A 10,013-nucleotide genomic window follows, 5' to 3' on the forward strand; every position below is an offset into this window, starting at 1 on the left:
AGAATATACATCATAAGAGTGAATTTGTAATTTGAAGGATAGGGCGATTGTGTTTCAAGGATCGTTTGGACATAAATATACAATATAAGTTATCGGAATGATTCTGATTATGTGTGTATTGTAAAATTATTTGTTTTATAGTTTTCACTGTAAATAAGAAAAGAAGCCAGAAATGCTAACTACCGTTGTTGTTCAGCATGATTTTGCATCAGTCATGGCGTCACGGTGCATGGAAACTTCGTATGAATCATCAAATCACTGCATGGTAATTTTTTTTAGTTTGCTGTTTGTTGCTACGATACTTTTCGCCTGCATATTTTAAACGTATTGAGCCATATTAAGCAATGATTTTCCTACGCAGTGTAAAATCGGAAATTTTCTTTGTTTACATTTCAAACAAGCGCAGTCTTTCGAGCACAGCGTTCATTTTCACATTTTCGTTTTTTTCAATAGCTTTCGTTTCGTTTCGTTTTGTTTCGCTTTACCTGTACAGCTGGCATTGGTGGCACGGACCATTTGAAATAATTTTGAAATGTATGAGGAATTCAGTGATGAATTTGTGGAGTACGTGAAGAATACGTGATGCACACATTTGCGTCTCACCACCGGCCTCTGCGAAACATGATTTTGTGAACACTAAGTAATGTATCCAGTATGGTGGAAAGCGGGAACATGTCACTTGTGTGGCCACAAGTTGTGTACTTTCAACACATCAAAAGTATAGGAAAGTATCATGAACAATTTTGTTCGAAAAAGGTGGGGTTCTTTTGCAATGCCAAAACGCGCACATTTGATACGAAAAATCAGATGGCCGGTGTTATTCGCTGTGTTGCCGTAGACTGTGCCATGTAAACAAGATGGCGGATGAGCGTACCGTCGCTGGCGGTCCAGCGCAATCTGGGTAATTATTTCCAAACATGTACACGTTAACTGACATGACTGATGTCTGATATATACACAGGGTGCATATATTAACCATCAAGGCCGAGAACTATTGACGTAGTTGATACTGGACGATAGTTCACTTCGAGCTGTTGACGCTATTCAACGCTGTCAGTCGAAATGTCGAAACACGCAAAAGCAAGCAGTGAGACATAACTGGCATGGCATTACCTTTCTAATCGATAGAAAAGTAAAAACAACAACAAAAAACCCCAAAACTTTACTATTTATCAACCGAAATAATGTTAAAAATTATCATAAACCTAATCTGTTTGGATTTTCAAACTATGGAAGCCAATTAGGAGCATTACCTTTTTCAAAATCACCTGTTTTTGGACCAATTTTATACAATATTTTTTGGAAGGGTTGGGGTTAGTGCATGAGCAGAAATGCTATAGAGTACTGAGGATTCTTTTAATTATTTCGACAACAACATACAAGCTTCACTTGTGAGTCCTGGCCAGTAATGCAAAACATTTAACCGATATATAACGTTTTTACAGATGTTACGATGACCTAAATATGTGTGTCCTCTGTGGAGACTTGCGTGGATGGAAAACCTACATCAAAACTCAGTGGTAGCACAAGCATCAACAGTGCAAGTTCTCTGCGCGGAGAATGCACACAAACAAGAGAAGGACAATATATACACCAGGAGTGCAGACGCAAACACATCAATAAATTCAGTATTGCTGCATCTAATAAAAGACAATTTAGAGAAAATGAGGATCTAGACCAAGAAAATCAAAAACGAACTTTAATGTCGCAAGAAAAAGAGTTCAGCTTCCAAACAGATTGCTTGTTTTGTGGAGAGACTGTAAAAACAGATTGGACGACTCACAGTTCTAACGTGATTCCGTTTAGGACCGAAAAGCATTTCCAGGAAACTATAAAAAATATTTGCTTGAAAAGCGGTGATGAATGGTCTACAAAAGTTCTTACAAGAATTGAGTATGCTGGTGACTGTTTTGCAGTGGATGCGGTTTACCACAACTCATGTAGTGTGAACAGAACAGAAAGCTGCCTCAAGCTGTAGATAGTTATTCTCCAACACCTCAAAAGAAGCCACGCCTGGGAAGACCGGAGGATACTGTGAAACTTGCTGCGTTCTTACAATTTGCTGACTACACTGAAGTAAATGATGATGAACAGGTGACAATAACAGATCTAGTTTCAAAAATGGCTCCTAATTTGAATTCTAATGAAGAACCATACAGTGTAAAATACATGAAACGAAAACTGTGTGAACGTTTTGGTTATAAAATAATCATTGCTGAAGCAGATGGAAACCCAGATGTTGTAACAATGCTTCATCTACTCTGTATGATTTCTACAAGACCCCCCCAAAAGTCAGATCCAGATTGAGAGAAGACGCGCCTGATTAGAGCAACTGCTGACCTCCTGTGACATAAAAGCCATAAGCGAAAACAATCCAATTTATCCGCGCATCGATGATATCAAGTCAACTGAAAATCGGCTTCAATACCTGCCACAATCCCTTCGACTTCTGTTGACTCTCCTATTTCATAGAAAAGGCGCTGAAGTTAAAGTTGCTTCCATTGGGCAAGCTGTAATACAAGCAACTCGACCGAGATCACTGGTACCACCACTTCAAATTGGACTTGGTGCCCAAGTGCATCACCGCTTTGCATCACGATTCTTGATAAACTCGCTTCATCAACATGGGTTCTGCTCATCATATACAGAGGTTAAGCAGTTTGAAGCCAATGCAGCAGCAACAGGAAGTCCTGAAGTCTCACACCCCGAACTTGGGTCATCCCTGCAATTCGTCGCCAATAACATCGACCACAACGTGCGCACTTTAGATGGTAATAACACATTCCATGCGATGGGCATAATGTCAACAGCCATACCAGGTACAACCACTATCCAGCTAATCATAAGATGCAATCCAAGCATAAAACCCATTGTAGCAGTTGGCCGAATTGGGATGCATTTCTACAAATCCGACTGGAATGGACTGGCATGTATAATTTATGAAGACTTTTCATCTTGTAATCGTGAAGAGCTTTCTGACCCAACATCAACTTTGGACATTCTCTGGAATGTGGCCATTTAAGTCTCCGAGACCCTCCTGGTCAGGTTACATGTAGTCAGTCCACAGAGGAGATCACGCTGGGATGCCTACTGTCACCTTATTGCCTATGCTTGATGTGAATCCTAGTGACATGTCATACATAATTATATTCCACGTTGAAGTTGAGGCTCAAGCAAGACAACAAAATGTAACACCTGTTATCACCTTTGATCAACCACTTTGGTGGAGGCAACTACCAATGTATCAAGTGCAACAGCACATAAAGATATCCAAGCATTTGTTCTAAGACTTGGATCCTTTCATACTGAAATGTCCTTTCTGGGTTGTACTGGTCACATTATGTTGGGTTCTGGACTTTGTGAGGTCTTGGAGACAGTGTATGCTCAGAATGCAGTTCCACACATGATCACAGGTAAAGCTGTTTCCCGAGTCATCAGAGGCCGTTTTCTTGTAGACACAGCTCTCAATGCATTCCTCGTAGGCCAGGCGTTTGAATATCCTTGCATTTGCAAGTATGATGAAGATATTGATTCAGAACATACTTATCATAATAGATGGCGTAGCACAAAGGACGTGACCAACAACGATCTCTTTCATGCAGTATATCTATCCGAACAGCTTATAGGAGGGTAGTTATCAACTGAGGACATTTGTCAAGACATTGTCCTAAAGAGAGTAAAGGCTAGACTGGATGAGTACAAGACGCTCATCTAAGTTATGGCTGCAGTTCACAGAGATGATAGACATTTGTCGAAGGTCAAAGGCTGAAAGAACTGGTAATAGGCATCTCCATTTTGAATCTCTCAGGGAAATGATTTATTACTTTGCAGCTTCTGGACATTCCCTTTATGCCAAGTCGAGTCATTTCCATTCAGTATCTCCAAAAGATGTTGGTTTTGGAAAATACTCATGAAGAAGGCTGACCCGTGAAGGTCCCGGGGTAGAATAGGCCTTCAGCAACCCATGCTTGCCATAAAAGGCGACTCAGCTTGTCGTAAGAGGCGACTAACGGGATCAGGTGGTCAGGCTCGCTGACTTGGTTGACACTTGTCATCGGTTCCCAATTGCGAAGATCGATGCTCATGTTGTTGGTCACTGGATTGTCTGGTCCAGACTCGATTACTTACAGACCGCCACCATATAGCTGGAATATTGCTGCGCGCGGCGTAAAACTAAACTCACTCACTAATGGAGGCTTGACTCGGGGTAAAGGCAAATTGGAGAAAATCAACGTCCCACATGGGTCTTGTCCAAGCCAGCATGAGCTAGCATGAACGTTGCCATGCAGACATTCAGCACCACCTTCAGACAGCACTAATGAACAACAAAAGGATGCTCGAATGCACAAGGACAACAATTACATTTTCACAGTGTTATCGTTCTTAGAAGAGAGGAATACTTTCAGTGATGACACTGGTCTCCGCAATATTGCTACTGGAGAAATAGCTGACAAACCTGTAAATGTTTAGAATGCCAAATATGTTGGACTGAAGATACTTGACAAAATGACTGGAGAGTCCGTTCAAGATTATGTCTTCAAAAAGAGAGACCAATTTTATACACTTAACTCTAAGACATCTGTACAGTTTGAGCGTGATACAGTACACGTTGATCCTAAACTTCCTTTCCAAAGAATTGTAACCAGTGCAAGGAACATGGGCGTTAATCTGGCATCAGTGCTGGAGTTTGAACTGTGCACCATTCCTCCTGCAGTCATTGAACCATCAGGTCTTCCTCTACCAGCCAACAAAGCTGCACTTGCTGACTATTTGTAGACTTTATTACAGAATCCTGATAAGCAACCTCCAATACACACGGTCCAGCGAGAATATGTTCTTGATGGTGGAGCCCTACTTCAGCGTGTAGTTTGGCCTCGAGGATGCACTTACGACACCATCCTTCAACTCTATGTCCGTAACAGGTATGGAACGGCGACCATTGTGTTTGATGGATATGAAGCTGGACCAACAATAAAGGATATAGCTCACTTTAGACGGGGGTATGCTGGAGTAGAAGTTAAGTGTGAAAAGAACCCGTTACTCAATTCTAAAAAGGAAGACGTTCTGGCCAACCAATCTCATTAATCTTCTTGGTACAGCCATAGAGGAGCAGGGATGAAGAGTGCAACACGCACGCAGTGTTGCAGACCTAGAAATAGTCATGACAGCAATGGAACTTGCAAAAGAACACATGACTGTTGTAATTGGTGAGGACACAGACCTGCTGGTACTTCTATGCTAGCACGCTAGTTTATCAAAAGAGTCATCAGAAATCTATATTGCAGAGGCAAAGAGCCATAGTAAAAAATAGGAAGGTCTGGCAAATAAAGGAAACAAAGCGGAAGGTAGGAGAAGACATCAGTGGCATCTTGTTCATCCACGCTTTTACCAGATGCAACACTACAAATAGAGTGTTTGGAATTGAAAAATTGTCGGCTGTAAAAGAACTGGTCTCTGACCTGTCCTTTCGTCAACAAGTGTCTGTATTCAGTGTGGCTACAGAGAGAGAAGACATCATAAATGCTGGTGAAAGAGTTTTCGTGAAATTGTTCAATAATAACACAGACATAGTTCTGGACAAATTGAGCCATGTCCGCTTTTGTGAATAAGTGGCAGCATATTCAACATTCGTCGAGCCGAAACAATTGCCTCCAACTGCAGCTGCAGCAAAATATCATTCAATGCGTGTCTACTATCAAGTTCAGGAGTGGATGGGACAGAGACCGTCGGACATGTTGCCAGAGAACTGGGAATGGAAACTTCGAAAAGGTCGTCTATATCCCATTCTCACAGATCTGCCACCAGCCCCCGAGCACCTGCTTAGAATTATGAGATGTAACTGGAAGACGGACAACGACTCAGCACGGTGCAGCTGTAAGAAACATGATCTGGAATGCTCTCCAGGATGTGGTGAATGTAGGGGAGTTAGCTGCAGCAACTCAATGCGTGTTGAGGATGACATCTAATATAATCCCTATTGGCTTCATATCATCATATGAGGTTTGTTTAAAAACATTTAATTCCGTTCACTAATTACATCCTGTCTTATCAAAGTTTATGTGACGTGACTGCACCTACTATATTTTCTGACAATTATACTAATTTAAGCTCGCGTAATAGGGTCAATACAATAGATACTTACACAAATGTTTAGTTCATACTGTCGTGTTCAACGAACAAACATGTACGTGCGTTTTGGCGGGAAAAATACAATTTTCGTTCATTGTACAGTCCTATACTTTTTATATCTTAAAATACGTATTATGAGGATTACAAAACAGAAGAGCTAGTTTTATTACAATTTGTTCTAGGTTGAGCTGTATATGAGCTAGGATAACTGGACTATAAGAGTATTTTCGAAAATTCAGGGTTCATCGTCAGGGTTTCAGAATTATCATGAGCGGTTACATGAAAACTTGATATAACTTCATTTTTTACGTTCGCGTCATCAATTGTGATCCCTGAGAGAGTGAGTTAATAAAGTAACTTTGGCACTATTTCATCCATATCGTGACTAACTGAAGTTTTAGTTTAATGATAACTGAAGTAAAATTGTAAATACCTCTATAGGTAACACAACTAGAAAATCACAGATGTCAATATAAAACTAGTAATTAAAATCTCGTAAAACATTTTAGCTATACATGACAATATACGGATAAATTATAGATTGCCAACAAATGACTTACCACCTCAAGAGGACCCTTCGAACATATATGGTTGCTGATTAGGGTCACGGCATAGCTCAGTTTGAGATATACATTCTGGCGCTAAAACAAAGTCCTAACCTTTATTTTTCAAGCACATAAAGTCATCACACACTTCATGTCAGGAAATACTCTGCAAAGCACCAAGGTGTACCTGATGGTTAAATTGAGTGAGCGAGAGGGCGTATACAACTCTATACTTTACAACTAGTATGATGGAGAGTGGGTGAGAGGGCGTATACAACACTATACTTTACAACTAGTATCATGGAGAGTGAGTGAGAGGGCGTATACAACACTATGCTTAACTAGTATGATGGAGAGTGGGTGAGAGTTCGCATGCAACACTATACGTTACAACTAGTATGATGGAGAGTGGGTGAGAGGACGGATACAACACTATATTTTACAACTAATATCATGGAGAGGGAGTGAGAGGGCGTATACAACACTATACTTTACAACTAGTATCATGGAGAGTGGGTGAGAGGGCGTATACATCACTATACTTTACAACTAGCATTATGGAGAGTGGGTGAGAGGGCGTATACAACACTATATTTTACAACTTGTATCATGGAGAGTGAGTGAGAGGGCGTATACAACACAATACGTTACAACTAGTATCATGGAGAGTGAGTGAATGGGCGTATACAACACTATACTTTACAACTAGTATCATGGAGAGTGAGTGAGAGGGCGTATACAACACTATACTTTACAACTAGTATCATGGAGAGTGGGTGAGAGGGCGTATACATCACTACACTTTACAACTAGTATGATGGAGAGTGGGTGAAAGGGCGTATACAACACTATATTTTACAACTAGTATCATGGAGAGTGAGTGAGAGGGCGTATACAACACTATACTTTACAACTCGTATCATGGAGAGTGGGTGAGAGGGCGCATGCAACACTATACTTTACAACTAGTGTCATGGAGAGTGGGTGAGAGGGCGTATACAACACTATACTTTACAACTAGCATTATGGAGAGTGGGTGAGAGGGCGTATACAACACTATACTTTACAACTACTATGATGGAGAATGGCTGAGAGGGCGTATACAACACTATACTTTACAACTAGCATAATGGTGAGTGAGTGAAAGGGCGTATACAACACTATACTTTACAACTAGTATGATGGAGAGTGAGTGAGAGGGCGTATACAAAACAATACTTTACAACAAGTAGCATGGAGAGTGAGTGAGAGGGCGTATACAACACTATACTTTACAACTAGTATGATGGAGAGTGAGTGAAAGGGCGAAGACAACACAATACGTTACAACTAGTATCATGGAGAGTGAGTGAATGGGCGTACACAACACTATACTTTACAACTAGTTTCATGGAGAGTGAGTGAGAGGGCGTATACAACACTATACTTTACAACTAGTATCATGGAGAGTGGGTGAGAGGGCGTATACATCACTACACTTTACAACTAGTATGATGGAGAGTGGGTGAGAGGGCGTATACAACACTATACTTTACAACTAGTATGATGGAGAGTGAGTGAGAGGGCGTATACAACACTATACTTTAAAACTAGTATGATGGAGAGTGGGTGAGAGGGCGTATACAACTCTATACTTTACAACTGAAATGAAAGAAAGAGGGTGAGAGGGCGTATACATCACTATACTTTACAACTAGTATCATGGAGAGTGGGTGAGAGGGCGTATACAACACTATACTTTACAACTACTATGATGGAGAGTGGGTGAGAGGGCGTATACAACACTGTACTTTACAACTGGTATGATGGAGAGTGGGTGAGAGGGCGTATACATCACTATACTTTACAACTAGTATCATGGAGAGTGAGTGAGAGGGCGTATACATCACTACACTTTACAACTAGTATGATGGAGAGTGGGTGAGAGGGCGTATACAACACTATACTTTACAACTACTATGATGGAGAGTGGGTGAGAGGGCGTATACAACACTGTACTTTACAACTGGTATGATGGAGAGTGGGTGAGAGGGCGTATACATCACTATACTTTACAACTAGTATCATGGAGAGTGGGTGAGAGGGCGTATACATCACTACACTTTACAACTAGTATGATGGAGAGTGGGTGAGAGGGCGTATACAACACTATATTTTACAACTAGTATCATGGAGAGTGAGTAAGAGGGCGTATACAACACTATACTTTACAACTCGTATCATGGAGAGTGGGTGAGAGGGCGCATGCAACACTATACTTTACAACTAGTGTCATGGAGAGTGGGTGAGAGGGCGTATACAACACTATACTTTACAACTAGCATTATGGAGAGTGGGTGAGAGGGCGTATACAACACTATACTTTACAACTAGTATCATGGAGAGTGAGTGAGAGGGCGTATACAATACTATACTTTACAACTAGCATGATGGAGAGTGAGTGAAAGGGCGTATACAACACTATACGTTACAACTAGCATCATGGAGAGTGGGTGAGAGGGCGTATACAACATTATACTTTACAACTAGTATGATGGAGAGTGGGTGAGAGGGCGTATACAACACTATACATTACAACTAGTATCATGGAGAGTGGGTGAGACGGCGTATACAACACTATATTTTACAACTAGTATCATGGAGAGTGAGTAAGAGGGCGTATACAACACCATACTTTGCAACTAGCATGATGGAGAGTGAGTGAAAGGGCGTATGCAACACTATACGTTACAACTAGTATCATGGAGAGTGAGTGAGAGGGCGTATACAACTCTATACTTTAGAACTGGTATGATGGAAAGAGGGTGAGAGGGCGTATACAACACTATACTTTACAACTAGTATCATGGAGAGTGAGTAAGAGGGCGTATACAACACTATACTTTACAACTAGTATGATGGAGAGTGGGTGAGAGAGCGTATACAACACAATACTTTACAACTAGTATGATAGAGTGAGTGAGAGGGCGTATACAACACTATACTTTACAACTAGCATGATGGAGAGTGGGTGAGAGGGCGTATACAAGACTATACTTTACAACTAGTATGATGGAGAGTAAGTGAGAGGGCGTATACAACACTATACTTTACAACTAGTATCATGGAGAGTGAGTGAAAGGGCGTATACAACACTATACTTTACAACTAGTATCATGGAGAGTGAGTGAGAGGGCGTATACAACACTATACTTTACAACTAGTATCATGGAGAGTGGGTGAGAGGGCGTATACATCACTATACTTTACAACTAGTATCATGGAGAGTGGGTGAGAGGGCGTATACAACACTATATTTTACAACTAGTATCATGGAGAGTGAGTGAGAGGGCGTATACA

The sequence above is a fragment of the Haliotis asinina genome, chromosome 12 (genome assembly GCF_037392515.1).
Source record: "Haliotis asinina isolate JCU_RB_2024 chromosome 12, JCU_Hal_asi_v2, whole genome shotgun sequence".
Classification (NCBI taxonomy): Eukaryota; Metazoa; Mollusca; class Gastropoda; order Lepetellida; family Haliotidae; genus Haliotis; species Haliotis asinina.